This window comes from Zalophus californianus, chromosome 4, assembly GCF_009762305.2.
Source record: "Zalophus californianus isolate mZalCal1 chromosome 4, mZalCal1.pri.v2, whole genome shotgun sequence".
NCBI classification, from domain to species: domain Eukaryota; kingdom Metazoa; phylum Chordata; class Mammalia; order Carnivora; family Otariidae; genus Zalophus; species Zalophus californianus.
In genome coordinates, this window is record NC_045598.1 from 6,343,195 (window position 1) to 6,364,670 (window position 21,476).

Sequence of the window (21,476 nt, forward strand, 5' to 3'; positions counted from 1 at the left end):
GATCTTGCCATTTGCAACAACGTGGATGGAACTAGAGGGTATTATGCTAAGCGAAAGAAGTCAATCAGAGAAAGACAGGTATCATATGATCTCACTGATATGAGGAATTCTTAATCTCAGGAAACAAACTGAGGGTTGCTGCAGTGGTGGGGGGTGGGAGGGATGGGGTGGCTGGGTGATAGACATTGGGGAGGGTATGTGCTATGGTGAGCGCTGTGAATTGTGTAAGACTGCTGAATCACAGACCTGTACCTCTGAAACAAATAATACATTATGTGTTAAAAAAAAAAAAAAAAAGAAGATAGTAGGTAGGGAAAAATGAAGGGGGGGAAATCGGAGGGGGAGACGAACCATGAGAGACTATGGACTCTGAGAAACAAACTGAGGGTTCTAGAGGGGAGGGGGGTGGAGGGATGGGTTAGCCTGGTGATGGCTATTAAAGAGGGCACGCATTGAATGGAGCACTGGGTGTTATAGGCAAATAATGAATCATGGAACACTACATCAAAAACTAATGATGTGGGCGCCTGGGTGGCTCAGTTGGTTAAGCGACTGCCTTCGGCTCAGGTCATGATCCTGGAGTCCCGGGATCGAGTCCCGCATCGGGCTCCCTGCTCAGCAGGGAGTCTGCTTCTCCCTCTGACCTTCTTCCCTCTCATGTTCTCTCTCTCTACCATTCTCTCTCTCAAATAAATAAATAAAATCTTTAAAAAAAAAAAAACTAATGATGTAATGCATAGTGATTAACATAACATAATAAAATTAAATTTAAAAAAATATAAAAGCTTTCAGTCTCTCATATCCACATTCAATCCATCAGAAAAGTCCTGTTGGCCCTGCCTTCAAACAATGTCCTAGGGCAGACTGCTTCTCACCACCTCCACCACTACCATTGTAGTTCAAGTCACTCTCATCCCTTGCCTGGATTATAGTAATAGCCTTTTAATTGCCTGACTCTCTACATAGTCTCTTCTCAATATGGTAGCAGTGATTCTTTTAAAATGTAGTTTAGGGGGCGCCTGGGTGGTTCAGTCATTAAGCGTCTGCCTTCGGCTCAGGTCATGATCCAGGGTCCTGGGATGGAGCCCCGCATCGGGCTCCCTGCTCCGCAGGAAGCCTGCTTCTCCCTCTCCCACTCCCCCTGCTTGTGTTTCCTCCCTCGCTGTGTCTCTCTCTGTCAAATAAATAAATAAAATCTTTAAATAAATAAAATAAAATGTAGTTTAGATTATGCTACGGTACATCTCATAATATGACAATGACTATGTATCAGTCAAGATGACCTAGGTTTTGATGTGGTGGCGAATAACCCCAACATTTCAGTGATTTAAAATTGTGATCATTTCTTTCTCATGTGCCACGTCCACCTCAGACAACAGCAGGGAGCTGCTTATCACCACCACTGATCAGAGATTTGGGCTTATACCTCAGAACACTCTCTTGAATGTTTCTGGTCACCTTGACAGAGGAGCAAAAAGCTCTAGAAGATTATCACTGGTAATTAAATGCTCCCAAAGTGAATTCTCCAGACTCAGTGGTCAGAACTGGTCACATGGACTGATACATACTTAAGACAGCCAAAGAGTGTCATCCCGCTCCATTCTGAGGGCCAGGAGCTGGACATATTCAGTGAGCTCCTGAACATCATAGGCTCCCAGCAGGGCTCAAAATAAAAGCAAAGTCCTAGGGGTGTCTAGGTGGCTCAGTCGGTTAGGCGTCCAACTCTGGGTTTCAGCTCGGGTCATGATCTCAGGATCCTGGGATCCAGCCCCACATCAGGCTCCATGCTCAGTGGGGAGTCTGCTTGTCTCCCTCTTTATCTGCCCCTCCCCCCACTCGTGCTCTTTCTCTCTCTCTCTCAAATAAATAAATAAGTTTTTTAAAAAATAAAAAATGAAAGCAAAGTCCTTACAATGGCCTATGAAGCTCGGCATTAGCAGCCCCTGCCCTCACCTCTGACCTCACCTCCTCCTGTTCTCTCCCAGGTACCGTTGCATCTGAGAGCCTATTCCTCTGCCTGCATGGCTCTGCCTTCAGTTATCTGCATGATAATCCCCTTACCTCCTCCCCCGACCAGTTTATTTAAAATCATAATCCACCCCTTTTCCATTCCTAATCCTCACCCCACTCTACATACACACCTGAACAAAAACTTCCATGAGGGCAGCGAACACAGATGCTTTGTCTTTGTTCACGGATGTACCCCCACAAGCCAAGCCCAGATTGGGATCTGCATAAGATAGGGGCTCAAGAATATTTGTTTCAATGAGTGAACCTCCCTAGTGGTCAGAAAAATACCAAAAAAAAACCCCAAAATATTGTTTCATGCCTGTCAGATGATAAAATGTTCACGTCTGACAACGGTCAGCCCTGATGAGGATTTAGTGAGGGGAAATCTCCTGCACTGCCCCAGAGTGCACGTTGGTACAACCACTTTGGAGAGCAGTTTGGCACTCTGTAGTCAAGCCCAAGATAAGCGTGAATTATTACAATTCGACAATTTCACTTCCCAGTATTTACCTTGGAGAAACTCATCCACCTGTGTCCAAAGAGATGTGCAAAAAGATGCTCGTAACAGCATTATTTATAATAGAAAAAGAGTTGGAAACAATTGAAATTTCCATCAGCAAGATACTTGATAGATACATAATTGTCACATACAAAGGAACATCATGAAGCAGTTAAAATGAATTCATTTGATGTGTTTTGACTTCCTGTCTCCAGTCCAGCATGCAAGGAGACCGGAAGTCACTTTCATTCACAAAGCAAGAAAAAAGCTGAACAAACTGAAAATGAACAATTATTCTTAGATCCATCAGAGAACTGAGGTCACAGGGCAAACTGGCTGACCCCAAATTAGGAGTGATAGACAGGTAGGTACAGACAATCACAACTTACCTGAGCAGAAACCTCCACAGGAACCAGTACCTGGGAAGGTACTGTGGTCGACACATTGCTGGAGGCTCAGTGTGGACAAGTTTGAAAGTTAAAAACTCCAGGGGGCCCCTCACACGTCTGAGTTTTCCCTCTAGGAGCCCTTCCAGACTCTACAGTAAGGATCCAGAGAAAAACCCCTTCGTGCTTCCAGCAGGGGAAGGGGAAAGGGGGCCATTTTGGAATACAACCCAAGTACTCTGTTGCTTTTAACAAACCCTGCCCTCAAAAGAAGCTATTTCACCAGAGCCTAATGGACCCAGGGGAAGGGAAATATGCAACTGCAGCCCCCTGGAGCCTTCCTGCCTCACCTGCAGGGGTAAGGGAGCTGAGAAGCCCTGGTCAGTCATGGCCCACAGGTAGAGACTTTTACTAAAGGACCAAGACCTCATAATCTACACCTATGCATATCATATTCCAACTGCAGAAAATCATAGACCAAAAAAAAATTTTTTTTAAAGAAGCCAGAGAAAAAGACCTTATCTGTGGAGGAGCAAGGAAAGAATTACACAGTTTTCCTTTGGGAACCAGGCTGGCAAGAAAAGGATGGAATAAGCTCTTTTCAGGCCTAGCATAGCCATGCTTATGTTCCCAAGAAGCATCTGAAGCGTATAGCAGGTCCCAAGCATTGCATGCTGGATAAACTGACAGGTGTGTTTGCCCCTTATCCATCTACTGGTCCCCATACACTGAGAGAATATCTCCCTCTCATCGTTTTCCTAAGGAACAGACTTAAGTAGGCCCTCACAGGAGATGAAGTAAAGAAGATTTGTATCCAACCTTTTATTGAGATTGATGGCAAGGCCCCAACTGATATAACCTACCCTGCTGGTTTTATGGGTGTCATCAGCATTGACAAGACTGGGGAGGATTTCCGTCTGATCTATGACACCAAGGGTCGCTTGGCTGCTCATCAGATTACACCTGAGGAGGCCAACTATAAGTTGTACAAAGTGAGAAAGAACTTTGTGAGAACAAAAGGAATCCCTCATCTGGTGACCCATGATGCACGCACCACCCGCTCTCCTGATCCCCTCGTCAAGACGAATGACACCGTTCAGATTGATCTGGAGACTAGAAAGATTACTGATTTCATCAAGTTTGACCCTGGTAATCTGTGTATGGTAACCAGAGTTGCTAACCTGGGAAGATGTGGTGTGATCACCAACAGAGAGAGACACCCTGGTTCTTTTGATGTCATTCCCATGGAAGATGCTAATGGCAACAGCCTTGCCACCCGACTCTCCAACATTTTTGTTACTGGTAAAGCCAACAAACCATGGATTTCTCTTCCCTGTGGAAAAGGTATCCACCTCATCATTGCTAAAGAGAGACAAGAGACTGGTGGCCAAACAGAGCAGTGGGTAAAATGGTCTCTAGGTGACGTGATCGGAGTCTTTATACTTAATTAAAAATCATACAGCACAGGAAAAAAAAGTATGAAGTGCTATAATGCTGTACTGAAAGTGTTGAAACGAAAAAAACCCCACTAAGGTAGAATTCTGTACCCAGTGACATTATCCTTCAAAAGTCAAGGAGAGAGAAAGAATTTCTCAAACAAAAATTGAGGGAATTTTTTGCCAGTAGACATTCTTTCTAAAAAGCTTTAAAATAAATTCTTCATAGAGAAATGACATTGGTCAGAACTCAGATCCACAAAGAAAGGAAGAGCATTCAAGAAGGAATAATGAGTGAATGTAAAATGATTTACATGTAGTGATACCAAGACAAAACAAAACAAAACTAAGGAGTGTGATGCTGAAGGAAAAAGACAATTTGCGAAAAGGCATTTATAGAAAGACACCATTTATATGAATTATAAAAACATATTATACAATGCCATATGTATTATATGGGTACATGTATAGATAGTCCAAATACAAAAAGTCACTGTAAAGAGTCAAACTAGCTTTAAGATGGGTTATATCTAGGGAAGGGGGCAGGACTGTGGAATGAGAAGCATCTTGGCTGTGTTTGTAATATTTTATTTCCTTAAAAAATATCTTAAAAAAATCTAAAGCCAATATGAAAAAAGAACATTTAAAAACTCTATTTGTCTATTATGTTCTGTACTTAGCTTGTTAAGGAAGAGTTTTTAAAAGTGTTAAGAAAAATAGTAGCCAGTGGAGCACCCGGGTGACTCAGTGGAACATGCGACTCTTGATCTCGGGTTTATGAGTTCAAACCCCACTTTGGGTGTAGGGATTACTTAAAAATAAAATCTTAAAAAAGTAATAGTCAAGTATCCTTATAAAATTACAAAAAGCCACTTTCTCTTTCTTTGCCATATTTTTTCTTTTTAAGTAAGCTCTACATCCAATGTGGGGCTTGAACTCATGACCCCGAAATCAAGAGTCACATGCTCTACTGACTGAGCCAACCAGGCGCCCCTTCTACCATGCATTTTAAGACACATCCCTGGCACTCAACTTAGAAAGATTTTTTTTCCACCAGCAGAGTAAAGCTAGCAACAGTAAAGAAGTGACAAGTGCCCTTTACTTGGTAAACAAAGATTCCATTTGTCTTCCATAGAATCTTATATTCTCAAAGCTGAACTGAGTGGGGTTTAAGATTTAGGAACAACTCTCTGAAATGTACACCTGTTCAGTGTGCACAAAATTTTTTCATCTGCCTTCAAAAGACTCTGGTGTCATTACTTCCTTTTGGGGGGGATGGGGGGTGGGGAGGCTTAAACTCACAACCCTGAATTAAGACCTGAGCTGGGATCAAGAGTTGGACACTTGGGGCATCTGGGTGGCTCAGTTGGTGAGCATCTGACTCTTGATTTCAGCTCAGGTCATGATCTCAGGGTTATGAGATCAAGCCCCACATCAGGCTCGGTGCTGGGCATGGAGCCTGCCTAAGATTCTCTCTTTCCTTCCCTCCACCCCTCCCTCCCTGTCACACTCCCTGTCTTAAAAAAAAAAAAAAAAAAAGTGTTGGATGCTTAACCAACTGAGCCACCCAGGTGTTCCTGGTGTCATTGCTTCCAATGACCCCGGATGGACTGTTGACAATCAATACCTTCAGTTTAAAACAAAAACAAAAACAAAAATCTTCAGTTTATATCACATTTTTTTAAACTGATATTTGGGGGGCACCCTAGGTGGTTTAGTCGGTTGAGCATCTGCCTTCAGCTTGGGTCGTGATCATGGGATCCTGGGATGGAGCCCCGCGTCAGACTCCCTGCTCAGTTGGGAGTCTGCTTCTTCCTCTGCCTCTCTCCCCTCCCCCGCTGCACATGCTTCTTCTCTCTCTCTCTCTAAATAAGGTAACAAAATCTTTTTTTTATTTTTTATTTTTTTTAAAGATTTTATTTATTCATGACAGACAGAGAGAGAGAGAGAGAGAGAAGCAGAGGGAGAAGCAGGTTCCCAAGGAGCAGGGAGCCCGATGCGGGACTCGATCGCAGGACCCTGGGATCATGACCTGAGCCGAAGGCAGATGCTTAACCATCTGAGCCACCCAGGCGCCCGGTAACAAAATCTTTTAAAAAAGACACTGATATTTTGATCGCTAGAAGATAAATATAAGCATCTGTAAATCAGTAGCATGGTATTCATGGAAATAACCAAAAAATGATACAGCAGTTGTCCCATTCCACCAAGGCCATTAGTGCTGTCCTAGCCCCTTAGGGTGAAGATAAAAATATCAAGAAACCCGAAGGTGAGAAAAATACAAGGTTAACAGAAGCCAAGTCCAAATCCATTAAAATTTACCTTAGAATCTTAAAATGTTTCATCAGGGTAGAACCCTTGAAATCATCTAGTCAGACTCTTCAGTCTCAAGGTCTTAAGGATTATTCTTTTTTTAAAAAAAAGATTTTATTTAGGGGCGCCTGGGTGGCTCAGTCAGTTAAGCGTCTGCCTTCGGCTCAGGTCATGATCCCAGGGTCCTGGGATCGAGTCCCACATCGAGCTCCCTGCTCCTCGGGAAGCCTGCTTCTCCCTCTCCCACTCCCCCCGCTTGTGTTCCCTCTCTCTCTGTCTCTCTCTCTCTGAGAAAGAAAGAAGGAAGGAAGGAAGGAAGGAAGGAAGGAAGGAAGGAAAGGAAGGAAGGAAGGAAGGGAAGGAAGAAGAAGAAGAAGAAGAAGAAGAAGGAAGGAAGAGAAGAAGAAGAAGAAAGAAAGAAAGAAAGAAAGAAAGAAAGAAAGAAAGAAAGAAAGAAAGAAAGAAAGAAAGAAAGAAAGAAAGAAAGAAAGAAAGAAAGAAAGAAAGAAAGAAAGAAGGAAGGAAGGAAGGAAGGAAGGAAAGAAAGAAAGAAAGAAAAAGAAGAAAGAAAGAAAGATTTTATTTATTTGAGAGAGAGCGTGCACATAAGTGAGGGGGAGGGGCCGAGGGAGAGGGAGTAGCAGGCTGTCCGCTGAGCAGGGAGCCCAATGCGGGGCTGAATCCCAGGACCCTGGGATCATGACCTGAGCCGAAGGCAGACAGTAAACCAACTGAGCCACCCTGGTGCCCCAAGATCTTAAATATTATTGATTACTGTTTCAGTTATATTGTGTCCCTCAAAAAAGATATGCTTAGAATGTGACCTTGTTTGGAAATAAGGTTGTTTTAGAGGTAATGAGTTAAGACAATGTCATTAGGGTGGGCCCCTAATCCAGCATGACCGATGTCCTCATAAGAAGATAGCCACATAAAGACACAGAGACTCAGGGAGATGACTATGTGAAGATGGGGACAGAGATCTGAGTGATGCGTCTACAAGCCAAGGGATGATGCCAAGGATGGCTAGCAGCCATCAGGAGCTAGGAGGGAGGCCTGGAACACAGTCTCCTTCGGAAACTTCAAAAGGAAGTAATCCTTAGGGTGACCGGCTAGCTCAGTCAGGGGAGCCTGTGACTCTTGACTTCGGGGTTGTGAGTTTGAGCCCCATGTTGAATGTAGAGATTACTTAAAAATAAAATATTTTAAAAAAATAAAACTGGGCCTGGGTGGCCCTGTCGGTTGGGTGTCCAACTCTTGATTTCGGCTCAGGTCATGGTCTTGGGGTTGTAGGATCAAGCCCTGGGTGGCACTCTGCACTGAGCGTGGAGCCTCCTTCTCATTCTTTCTCTCCCTCTCCCTCTGCACCCCCCTACTCTCCTTCGCGTGCATGCACATACCCTTTCTCTTAAAAACAAATGTTTAAAGGGGCACCTGGGTGGCTTAGTCAGTTAAGCATCTGCCTTTGGCTCAGGTCATGATCCCGGGGTCCTGGGATTGAGTCCCACATCGGGCTCCCTGTCAGTGGGGAGACTGCTTCTGCCACTCCCTCTGTCTGCTGTTCCCCCTGCTTATAAATAAAATCTTTAAAAAATTTTTTTTGAAAAGATTAAAAAAAAATTTTTTTAAAAAGGAAGCAACCCTACAAACACTTCGGTTTTGGACTTCTAGCCCCCAGAACTATAAGACAGTAAATTTCTATTGTCTTAAGCCACCCAGTTTGTGGTAACTTTGTTAGAGCTAAGGAAACTAAGAGAATAAACCAAAGAGCTTTTGTTTAGGTGGGTTTTGCCTTCTGACGTGCATCACATTGTCTTTGAAACACAAGAACACACAAGCACACACCCACATGCTGTCCGAACAATGGCATCATCACAGATCACACAGCCTCTGCCCAACCCCACTGTGCACTTGCCACAGGATGAGAGCGACTAAGGCAAATAACAAGGTTTGTTGTGAAACGTTTTTGACTTCGCAGACCCCAAAAAAAGGGTCCATTGAGAACTGCTGACCCTTCTTTTGTACAGACGAGGAAACTGCAGCCCAAAGGTGGGAAGGAGCCTCCCCTTAGTCTTGGGCCAGAGTCCCAGCTTCCTGACTCCCTTGTGGGGGGTTCCTAGAACCACAGAGCCACCGAACAAATGTTTAGGGGAGGGGCAAAAGCAAGTAACTAGAGCAAAACCAACTAGTTAGTCTAGACTAGACACTGCTCTAGACTTTGTTACATCATTAAGTACAGGTCCTTTATTTTATTTTGTTTTATTTTAAGATTATTCATTTGAAAGAGACAGAGTGAGGGAGAGCATGAGCAGGGGGGAGGGGAAGAGGGAGAGGGAGAAGTGGACTGCCCACTGAGCAGGGAGCCCGACCTGACCAGGACCCTGAGATCATGACCTGAGCCGAAGGCAGACGCTTAATTGACTGAGCCACCCAGGTGCCCCAGCACTCATTTATTTTAAAAAGTGATTTAGGGGTGCCCTCTGGCTCAGTAGATCATACAACTCTTGTTCTCAGGGTCATGTATTCAAGCCCCATATTGGGCAGGGAGCCTACTTGAAAAAAAAAAAGTGATATAAAGGGTATGGCCCACATTTTAAGAGACAAGAGTAAGCTCCTTTCCCCAACATCTAAGGCAAGATGTGATTGTGATGCCAAGGATGTCTAGGGTGCCCATGACCTCCTGGGGTTGGTGTAAAGAAAATGTGGGTGTGCGTGTGTGCATGCAGAGGTGTGTGAGCACCTGACACACACACACTTATTTGGGAGAAGGAGCCATAGTACCCACCGGGTTTTCAGAGGGAGATCCATGACTTGAAGATTACAAACCGCTGCAAGAGGGAAAGGTCATCCGGGAATGCTGACTCAGAGGCTTTCTCTCTCAGCTGTGTGTGGACTTTGAAATCAAGCTACTTCTCCCTCTTCTGCCCACAGGACAAGTCTTTCTGCATGACTCTCCACACATGTGTGGATGGGACCTCTCTCAGCCCTGAGCATTTCATGCCAGTATCTCATGACCTGAAACCAGATGTGCATGAAACAGCGAATTCATTAAAAAAAGTCATGTGAAGAATGACCTCTGCCTGCAGTAGTCATCAAATAACAGAATAATTCAGGGTTGTAGGGACAGGCAGGGCACACCCAGAGGCGGAGACTTCGTGCTTTCACTCCCCGTTTGGCCCAGAACAACCAAGTGTTCATATAAATACAAACCTTGTAACAGTGATGTTTAAAATTCTAAATATTTTAATACTTGGACATATATTGGATGAATCTTGATGGACTAAATTCAGCTCTAGGTAACTAAGTAAGATTTTTCTAATTGGAAATAAACAGCAAACAAAAGTATATATACTTGAGACAAATAAATCTTATCATTGTTCCTCCAACTATCTAAAGTTCAGTTTCATGATAACCAAACACTTCAGTTATTTGTCTTTGCATGGTCATGTTCGTTAATCAGCTAGCTCCACTTGCCCAAATCACATTATTTTTGGAGGCTTCTGAGCAGAAGAAATTAGCAGATTGATTCCTCATCTAAACACCAAAATATGCAGCATAAAAACATAAAAAAAAAAAAACTTCAGTTGAACAAATGTTGGAAATAACTCATCGTTTATTTTTGTATATTTTGTGGGGCAACAAAAAGATGTCATGGCCATTTCTGGAAAAGGAAATTTATCTTCCAAAGATCGTGTTGGTTCACCTTCAAATTCACAGATGCTGCAACTGCTCCTGGCCAAAGGTCTCTCCCCTCTACCCCCTGCCGAGTGGGATTTAATTGCATATCCCCCCAGATCCCTACTTATGTATTCTTGTTTATACCTTGCAGCAATAAAAAGTAGTTCACTCTTGGTTTTTATCGGGTAAAATATCACAGTTTAATTAAATTATTTTGGTCTGAGTCCAAAACAGCCTCTTTGCGATGTCATAGAAGTTATAGGTTTTCTGGTGGATGCCAAGACTATTAAGACGATACGTACATTGTGATCATTATGCATCAGTGTATTACGGTCATCTCTATTTACAGTTCATTATTTAATAGTGCTTGACTCAAAGGTCAAAGTCTTTACAGGATTATTTGGCTCCTTGTTAACTTGGCTAATTTACAAATAATTTCACAAATATTTTGGCGTCACCATTATTTGTTGACGAAGATCTGATTCAGGACATGGAATCTTGCGACTATAAATGCCACACTGCCTTAACCAGATACCCTTCAGCATTTCCTTATTCCAAATAATACTAGCTCGTCCAATAGATATGACATACATTCCTAATACCGTAAACCGGTTTTTAAAAATCATCTTCCTTTCATTATAAATCTCAGAAATCAGTAATCTACGTTTTATCTCCTTGTCATTCATGGACACTAAAAAGTGCCTTCATTTCTAAAGTAGAAAAACATAGCATAGGGTACGTTGAAAATCGGTCATCGTCTAGCTAACACATCTCCATTTTTCAGCACAGCATATTCAAATAAAATGTGCTATAGTTTAATGCTATGTTCTAGCACTGAATAAATAAAAATCAAATTGTAAGCCTAATTTTACTATCGAATAAGTTATCTGACAATTTAATATGTAATTCTTTTTTTTAATATTTATTTATTTGAGAGAGAGAGAGAGCATGAGAGGGGGGAGGGTCAGAGGGTGAAGCAGACTCCCTGCTGAGCAGGGAGCCCGATGTGGGACTCGATCCCAGGACTCCAAGACCAAGACCCGCTCGAGCCAAAGGCAGTTGCTCAACCAACTGAGCCACCCGGACGCCCCAATATGTAATTCTTAAATTCTCAAACTGAGGGGCTCCTGGGTGGCTCAGTCGTTAAGCATCTGCCTTCGGCTCAGGTCATGATCCCAGCGTCCTGGGATCGAGCCCTGAATCGGGCTCCCTGCTCCACTGGAAGCCTGCTTCTCCCTCTCCCACTCCCCCTGCTTGTGTTCCCTCTCTTGCTGTGTCTCTCTCTGTCAAATAAATAAAGAAAATCTTCAAAAAAAAAATTCTCAAACTGAGAATGCAATCTTTCTCAATAAATATAGATACAATTTTTTAAAAAGTGCCTTCATATAAAAAAAGGAAAGCTGAAGAAATGGGAAAAATATCAGAAGATATTTTTCATAACAAAATATTTTATGTTTCTAATAAACCAATCAAAAGAACAAAAATTCTAAAGGGATCACATAAATGCAATAAATCATTCCAAAGAATAAAATGCATTTAGTGTCTAAGGATTGTTTCCTGAACTAAGGAAATGCATTAGGGGTACATTAGCCACATCACTGCGATTCTGGCCAATAGCCTCTTCGTCAACCTGTCCCTACGGAGGAACACAAATCGATTTTTTTTTCCCACAAATCGATTTTTGATGCTCATTAAAAAGAGCGCAGTGATTCCTTCATCCACATCTTGACTCAAAATCTCAACACTTTTTATTTATTCACAAAGGATAAGAATGTCAGAGCTATCTATAATAATTGGTCCATCACACAAATATTTGTTCCCTGCCTATGCAAGACTTTTTCCTGGGAGCAGAGCCTCACTTTGGATCTAGCAAATACCTCAGCAGCCCCCTTGATGTTTTGCATTTCACTCATTGCATGGCATTCCTTCGAGGTTGGTAAGTGAGCTATGCTGCTCTTCAGAGAGCAGATTTCAATGGGTCATCTTGAATCACTTTGGTCCAGGACTGCAATGTTGCCAGTGAAGACATGGATGCATGGCAGAATAGTTAATCAATAATTATTAAGCCAGGGATTAGACCAGGAAGGGTCCTTCTAGATAAAATAGTTATCTACTGTAACTATCTGGGGGGGAGGGGGTAAGCCAAAATATGAGAATCATATTTCTCATCATAACACAAAATAACACCATAATTATTTAAAAAGTTAAATAGAACATGGGATGGGGCAGCTGGCTGGCTCAGTGGGTAGAGCATGCGACTCTTGATCTTGGAGTCGCGAGTTCAAGCCCCACGTTGGGTGTAGAGATGACTTAAATAAGTAAAGAGTTAAATATAACAAATAAAAATATTTAGGGGCACCTGGGTGGCTCAGCCTTTGAGTGTCTGCCTTCGGCTCAGGTCATGGTCCCAGGGTCCTGGGATTGAGCCCCGCGTCGGGCTCCCTGCCCGGCGGGAAGCCTGCTTCTCCCTCTCCCACTCCCCCTGCTTGTGTTCCCTCTCTCGCTGTGTCTCTCTCTGTCAAATAAATAAAATCTTTAAAAAAAAAAATTTTTTTTTAAACCTGGGAGAAATTTAGGTGACCGTTTCCTCTTTCAGTCTTCCAACCTGCAAACGTTGTACTGCCTCGGGGCCCAGACCTTGGGTATTTCTCTTCTCTCTCTACACTCCCAGCCCGGGTGCAGCCCCTGTGCTTACAGCTTGGCATGGAAGCACGTGCCGACAGCTCCCAGACGCACGGTCCAGCCCCAACCTCTTCCCAGAGCTCCCGACTCATAGATTGGCGGGTCTTCCTGGCATAGTCTCAGCAGCATTTCAAACCAGTCAGGGCCCAAACCAAACTCCTGCCTTCCCTCCCTCAGACATGCTCCTTCCTGGATTTCCTCATCTCAGCTGATGGCAACTCTGTCCTTCTGGCTGTTTGACGCAAAACCTCAGAATCGTCCTTGATCTGCCTCTTTTTCATACCCCACATCCAACCTGTTGGCAAATCCTACCTTGAAAATTGCTTCAGGCTCTGACCACTTCTAACCCCGTGCAGAGCTTCTGTCCTGGTCCAGAGCGCTGTCCCTGAGCCCCCGGATTATGGTAACTGCTTCCTCATCCTCGGTCTAGTCTCATGGAACCACTAGAGCTATTATTTTCAGACTTAAGTCAGATTTTGCCTTTCTCTCCTCAAACGAATCCGCTGGCTTCCAACTCATTCAGAGAGAAGCCAGAGGAATTACCAGGGGCCTACAAAATCCGCTGTGATCTGGCCCTGTGTTTTCTCTACGGCCTCATTCTCCACTGCTGTCCATCTGGCCCATCTTGCTCCGGCCACACGGGTCTCCTTGCTGCTATGCCTACAGATCGTAGGTTTGGCGCCCCGGGCCACCAACGTCTGTCATCTTCTGCCTGAAGGGCCCTGTTGTGAGTTGAACGGTTCCCCCCAAGAAGCTATGTCCAAACCCTAGCCCCCTAGGACCTGTGAAGGGGACCTGATTTGGAAATAGGATCTTCACAGATGTCATCATTGGGTTAGGGTGGGCCCTAAATCCCACGACTGGGGTTCTTACAAGGAGAGAGAAATTCAGAGACGCAGAAGAGACACACAGAGAGGAGAAGGCCATGTGGTGACAAGGGCAGAGATGACGGTGATGCACCTACACACTTAGGGACACCAGGAAACTCTGGAGGAGACAAAGAAGGATCCTCCCCAGGAGGCTTCAGACACTGCCGACACCGCCCTGCTGACACCTTGATCTTGGACTCTGGACCCCAGGACTGTAAGAGAATAAATTTGTGTTGTTTCAAGCCACCTAGTTTGTGGTCATTTTTATGGCAGCCATTGGAAACTAATACATCACCCCCCCACCCCAATATCAGATGCTTCACACCGTCGCTTGGGCGGGGCTGCTTGCAGGGAGGGCTCCCGGGCTTGATCCACTCTTTACCCTCTGCTCTCCAACCTCTTCTCAGGTCACCCCCAGCCTCATCTTCCCTCCCTGCCCCAGCCCCGGGGACTCTTCCATCGTCTGGGCAGGGCCCACGGGTGCCACTTCTCTCCCTACCCTCTTTCCAGTTCTCTCAGAGTGACGTAAAGCATGCTCCTTCCTTAGCTTTTCCTTGCTGAGTCCCCAAAAGGAGGGTACTGATGGTTCCTTGGCCTCTATATTCTTACCATACCTGCCATACTCCTGAAACGTGGATGCCTCTTCCTAAGGGAGGAGCAAAGGAAGTGGGAAAAAGAGCAGCACAAATATTAATAGTTCAAGCTCTTCAGGATATGATCTTGCTTGATTAACTAGTGGACAAGTGGGGTTCACCGGAGGGCAGTACTAGAGAGAACACACACTTTAACCCATTCGTAGCTAGATGCCTCCCCCCTCATTCCTTTCTTCCACATCTGACTCCTTCAGCTAATCCTCCATGATAAAGAAGCAAAACTGGGGGCGCCTGGCTGGCTCAGTCGGGGGAGCGTGCGACTCTTGGTCTCAGAGTCCTGAGTTCGAGCCCCATGATGGATGTAGGGTTTACTTAAAAAAAAAAAAAAAAAAAGACTTGGGTATGCCAATTATATCTCAATAAAACTGAAAAAAAAATAAAAGAAGAAGCAAGAATGGTAGGAACCTGTGATGGCAAATGGGCTAAGAGGGAACAGGTCATACGCTGCATGGGCTTTCTGCCCTGCAAAGATCTGAGCAAATGCTAGTCAGGCTTGCTGCTATAACAGGCTCAGAACATCACGATCCCAGCTCTGATACTGCCACGTTGGCGTTTCAGGGGTGGGGCCATGCCTTGCACCCCACCCCAGGCGTGGGCTGATGACTCAGGTGGCAGAGGGTCTGTGGGAGGCAGCAGATGGAAAGCTGGGGAGACCAACCCTCAGAGGGACAGAGGGTTGAGTCCCCTGGTGGGGGGGGGGGGGTATTCCAGGAGAGATACAGAGAGCTCAGCAGAACAAGAACCCTTTCCGTGCCTGGAAACAGAAAGGTGGTCAGTGTTTTCCTTATTGAAAAATGGTTCAGATTCCCACGCATTTTCTCTTCCATTTTCACTCCTAGCATGGTGGCTCATGACTTTCCAATAGAGGCAGAAAAGATCACCCTGCGTGCACTTGGCACGTAAAGCTCTGCAGGAAACCATAATAAGCATAACAGGGAAGAAACCCTCCCGTAAAGCTTTGCCAGGAAGGAAACCAAGAGGTTGAGGGGAGTAGTTGGAGGACCGGGCAAACCAGGCACCACTCCAGGCAAACCAGCCTTGAGTCACCGAGGACAGAAGGATGGGTCATCCTCCACCTCCGCTGGACAACAACAACAAAAAAAAGTGGGGGCCTGTGCCCCAGGGGTGGGGGGGGGCTGGGGGCGGGGGTGGGGCCCAGCCGGGTGCTTCCTGAAATCAACACGCTGCTCTGCCCAGATCCCTGTTTTGCCCAGATTCTGCAAAAACTGGGAAGGACCCTTTTGCTCAGGGCTTTACAGCAAGAACAGAGGGCCAGATGGAGGGGCCAGACTCCCGTCTGCTCAGCCCTGACTGCTCCGAGGCTCCAGAGGGAGAACTTGGGGGCCAAGACCGGACGGGGCTGCCTGTGCCCTTGAACTGGTACTCCTCTCGTGGGAGCCCCACTTCCTTCTTCCCTTTGCTGGAAGCTGTTAGGGAAAGGGGTTTACCTTTGCCAGAGGGGCTGCTTTCCCTTCTGGGTCCTCATCCTTTGGTTATAGGGGCCAAAGGAACAGAATCCTTTGTTTGCTTCAAATTTTTGTTTAAATTCGAGTTAGTTAACATATAGCGTAATGCTGCTTTCAGGAGTGGAATTCAGTGCTTCATCACTTTCATGTAACACCCAGTGCTCATCCCAACAAAGGGCCCTCCTTAATGCGCATCACCCATCTAACCCCCCCCACCCGCCTCCCCTCTCTCTTCCATCAACCCTCGGTTTGTTCTCTATAGTTAGGAGTCCCTTTTATGGTTTGCCTCTCTCCCCCCTCCCCCCCCCCCGCCCACCGTGTTCATCTCTTTTGTTTCTTTTTTTTTTTGAAAGATTTTATTTATTTATTTCAGAGAGAGAGAGAATGAGAGATAGAAAGCACGAGAGGGAAGAGGGTCAGAGGGAGAAGCAGACTCCCCGCCGAGCAGGGAGCCCGATGTGGGACTCGATCCCGGGACTCCAGGACCATGACCTGAGCCGAAGGCAGTCGCTTAACCAACTGAGCCACCCAGGTGTCCCACCTCTTTTGTTTCTTAAATTCCACATAGGAATGAGATCATATAGTATCTGTCTTTCTCTGACTTATTTCACTTAGCATAATACACTCTAGCTCCATCCACATCATTGCAAATGGCAAGATTTTATTTATTTATTTTTTTGCTGAGTAATATTCCATTGTATGTATAGACCACATCTTCTTTTTTTTTTTTAAAGATTTTATTTATTTATTTGACAGAGAGAGACACAGCGAGAGAGGGAACACAAGCAGGGGGAGAGGCAGAGGGAGAAGCAGGTTTCCCGTGCAACAGGGAGCCCGATGCGGGGCTCGATCCCAGGACCCTGGGATCATAACCTGAGCTGAAGGCAGACGCTTAATGACTGAGCCACCCAGGTGTCCCTAGACCACATCTCCTTTATCCATTCATCAACTGATGGACATTTGGGCTCTCTTGGTAGTTTGGCTATTGTTGCTAATGCCGCTGTAAACATCGGGGTGCAGGTGCCCTTTCAAACCAGGATTTTGGTATCCTTTGGGTAAATACCCAGGAGTGCAATTGCTGGATCATAGGCTAGTTCTACTTTTAACTTTTTGAGGAGCTTCCACACTGTTCTCCAGAGTGGCTGCACCAGCTTGCATTCCCACCAACAGTGCAAGAGCGTCCCCCTTTCTCCAAATCCTTGACAACACCTGTTTTGCTTCCTGTGTTGTTGATTTTAGCCATTCTGACAGGTATGAGGTGATATCCCACTGTAGTTTTGATTTGTATTTCCTGATGATGAGTGATGTTGAGCATCTTTTCATGTGTCTGTTAGCCATCTGGATGTCTTCTTTGGAAAAATGCCTATTCATGTCTTCTGCCCATTTCTTAATGAATGACCTTGTTATCTATTCTAATGAAAGGTTCAATAGAGTAGGAACCCCAGGACACCTCTGCCATGTCCCTGTTTTTACAAAGGAAGGGGCCATTAGACTGAAACAAGTTGTATTTCCAGCTGAGGCTCAGAGAAGTTAAGTGACCTGGCCAAAGTCACACAGCCAGAAGAGAGCAAGAGTCACAGCACCAAGAATGGACCTTTGTCCTGCCTATCATCCATTCCCCCTTTTTCCAGTCGCAGTGACCCGCCCTTCCTTTGGGAAATGTCCCTTTCCCAATCTCAGCTCATATTGTTGAGTGAGGCTAACGTGTCCCCACAATCTGGGGGTGAGGATGTGACCCAGGTCTAACCAATCAGTGATTTCGTCCCCTTTGGCCACAATGATTGGTTCAAGAATGGGCATGTGACCCAATTTGAGCCAATAAGAGTCAGACTCAGGATTTTGTCTGCACGAGCTAGGAGAAAGAAGCCAGGGCGGCCTAGACCCTAAAGATGGGTTGGGGGTCCCCAAGCCTGGAGACCCTGCTGGGGGTAAAATGGGCACAGAGGACAACAGAGTGGAGAGTTGGAGAGATACTGAGTCCTGGTGACATTTTCTCAGCCTTTGGATCCAGGCATGTCTGAAGCCACATGCCAATAAATGTCCTTTTTGGTTTAAGCCCCTCTGAAGTGGTCACTGCCCCTAGCAAATGAGAAGCCTGAACTAAGACAACCCCAAATCCATGCCCTCTGCCGGCACCACGCCGCCATCAGCCAGGTCCATCAAGCCCCCAGATGCCATCCCAGCCCGCCCCAGCGTTTCTACTCCAGCAGCGCTGAGCCTCAGCTGGTCTCTGCCTCATAAAGCTGCGTTCACCCTCAAATCTGGCTCCTGACAAGGTCCCCGCCCAGGACAGGTGCTCAATAACCAAGAAGGAAAGGTGAGCAGGGGACCAAACAGGCGCTGCTTTGCTGTTGTTTTCTCCTTTGGATCAAATTAGCTCCAGGGAGTGTGGGAACCACAGCAGGTCCCAGGACCCTCTGTGCATTTCCTTCTGCCTTCTCTCCAGTCAGCTCTTCATCTTCCCAGGAAGGAGACAGTTAGAGACAAATGAAATGGAAGCTTCCATCTACCATCTATCTCAAAGGAGCCAGGAGCCATGGAGAGGGACCCGTGTGTAAGACTTTATAAGCTTTTACCTTGGAAACTTTTGTTATTTTTGTTGTCACACAGATGTTTCCTTATAGTGTCTAGCAGAGAAGGAGGAGGAGGGGAAGGGGCGGGAGATCCCTTACAGAGAAAAGAAAACCAAGGTAGAGAGCTAGTCCGTGCTGATATTTGCATGAATTTCCAGCATCACCGTTGGTCTGACATCTGCGGCTGTTCTGCCACGGGCTCATGTGTGACAGACATTGTTTTTGGCAAGAGCTGCATCCTGAGATCTCGAGTGCTGGCTGATGGCATGTCCCCCCTCGGTCATATGCAACTCCGAAGGGATTTTGTTCTCCAAATCTCATGTGCCAACAACCCCAAGAGCCCCCCGTCCCCACCCCCGCATGTGAATAAAGGGACTTAGAACATGACAAGACCTCAGACAGAGACTGTCACTGTTATTTTGCGGGTATCAGTTAGGACAAAGGACACCCGGGCAGGCAAGGGCGTACTTTCTTGGGACTCGAACATTTGAGATCAGTGGTTACTTTCGACTCTAGTCTCTATCCTTCCTTTGAATTGGGGTAACCTGAGTATGGACATACTAGGTTCTGTGTTGGTCGGTGGATTCATATGAGCCAGTGGCTTTCTTTCAGGAGGAGGGGCTGCAACCCACACCAAGAGCCCCCCAAATCGGTCAAGCCGTTATCTTTTTTTTTTAGCTGGTGTCTCTATTGCTGCTCCGGGATTTAGATTTCTCCACTGCTGATATTTCTAGGGTTTTTGGAGGTGTTGGCCAGATACCTGCAAGCATCTTTTAACACCAAAGGCTCTCTGCCAAATATTTCAGCCCCTCTTCTCTAGAGGCTGCCCTACATTTGATGCTGTGGATAAGATGTGGTCCAACATTCCATAAAGGCAAGGGAAAGGCATGAACGTGATGCCCAAGAGGAGAGACCCAAGGGTCTGATCACTTTCTCACCCCATCTCAGGCCACTGTTCCCCAGTGGGGTGTCCAAGGGCCCCTGCCTTCTGTGGAGTTGCTGATCCGCCCGGAACAGAGAAGGGCAGAGCCGGATTGCAAGGCCAGAAACGCTACCCCAGGGTCTCTCTAAACAGGGGTGTGATGGAGCACCTGTGGGAAATCCTCAACTCAGGCCGTGGTCTGACCTCAGGGGCCCTCTGATGAGCAATGCTGCCCGGAACCCGCTGGCTTCCTTCAAAGCGGGTGCATGTGGCTGGTGCACTGTGACATGGCCTCCTGGGCCCTGCTCTCTCCGGGGTGCTCCCCAGGCAGCTCCCAGGAGGTGCCACTCCTTGGCTTGCTTTCCTGGAGATGCTGAACACAGCTGTGCTGGAGGGAGGCCCCCGTTCGGCAGCTAGCACAATGCTTTGTGTCCCTGTGAGGCCAGGACACGGCCGAAATGAGACCCACTGCTTATACCCCAGAGTTCGGTTTTAGGGATAGCACAGCGAGGGGCGGGGGGGCACGTCGTTCTGTCTCTCTGCCTCCGTTTCCTTTTTGTTCCCTTCTACCTTGAAAAGACCGAACGAAAGTCCTCAACAGGCATGAAAAATGAGGGAGGGAGGTGCTTCCTGAAAGGTTCAGAGATCAAAGCGAGCCGGAGAAAGGCCCACTGTGACAGTGTCCCTAGCGGCTCTGCAAGGGGCCAGCTCCTCTGTGCCTCGCCACAGCCTCTGCGGTGACAAGGGAGAGAGTAGGTGTTGACAAGGACTTGCTCTCCAGGAATTTTCCTTTATCCAGTGACAGCTCCATTCATCTCCCCGAGCTCTGCCCAGAGCCTGGGCTGGCTTCACTCTGGCCCCGAGCCCCTGGGAGCCGCCCGGTACTGTCAGCTCTGAAGCGCAACCCGGTGCCAGCCAGCGCCGGGAGGCCAGCCAGCCCTGCAGAGCACGCCGGGCCCAGCCCGTCGGCGGGCAGAGGCTGGGAGGCCCGGGGGCGCAGGGCAGCTCCCACAGCGCCCCCTGGCGGCCCAGGGACGCCCTAGCACCCCCCAACCCAGGCGCCCAGGGAGCCCCGACCCCCCAGACATGAGCTTGCCTAGCGCTCAGTAGGCAACGAGTCCCAGGAGGAGAGCCTAGAGCGGGGCCGGGGACTTATGGGAGTGATCTCCTTGCACTGTGTGCCCCGCATGCCTCCGCCGAGCCCTGGCTCTGACTTCACCCTAGAATGGTGGATGGAGGGGCACCTTGCCCTCCTGCCAGGGGCTGCAGAAGCTGCTCCAGCAGAGGGCTGGGGGAGGGATTGGGGTCCTTCTAGCCCTGCGGCCACAGGCATTACACTGTGAAGCCAGGAGTCCTGGTCCCCCATGGGTGGGCAGGTTAAAGGTTTCCTGCTGACTTTCCCGGTCCTGGCCAGGGGCCAGGCTTAAGCTCAGCCTGCCCCCTAAGAGCTCTTTTCATAATGATACTGAGAAGCACGGCCAAGGGTAAGGCAGGGGGCGGGGGGCGGGGGGAGTATTTACCATAAAGTCTGAGCACATTCTCTATAAACACCACGTTCATATGGTTCTTAAGGTGATCCGTTGACAGCTGCTACAACTTAGGTGAAAACGGCATCTTTTCAACAAATGGTGCAGGGGCTGCCAGACATCCACATGCAACAGTTTACGTGAACAAAAGTGAGGTCAAATGGACCAAAGACCTAAGTCCAAGAGCCAGAGCTTGACACTCAGAAAGAAACACAGGTATACATCTTCAAGTCCTTGGATTAGACTAGGTTTTCTTAAATATGGCACCAAAATACTTGCAATTCATATAACTGATAGGCTCCAGAATATATAAAGAGTTCTCACAACTCAACAACAAAAAGACAAAACAACTGAAAAATGGACAAAGGACTGGAATAGGCACATCTTCAAGAAGACATACAAATTGCTAATAAACACATGCAAAGATGCTCAACACCATTAGTCATTAGGCAAATGCAAACCAAAA

General features: G+C 46.6%; 1 pseudogene; it reads left to right on the forward strand.

Annotated features, from left to right (window-relative positions):
* The first annotated feature begins 3,187 nt into the window (after window positions 1–3,187).
* LOC113914904 lies at window positions 3,188–4,302 on the forward strand (annotated as a pseudogene).
* The last annotated feature ends 17,174 nt before the right edge of the window (window positions 4,303–21,476 follow it).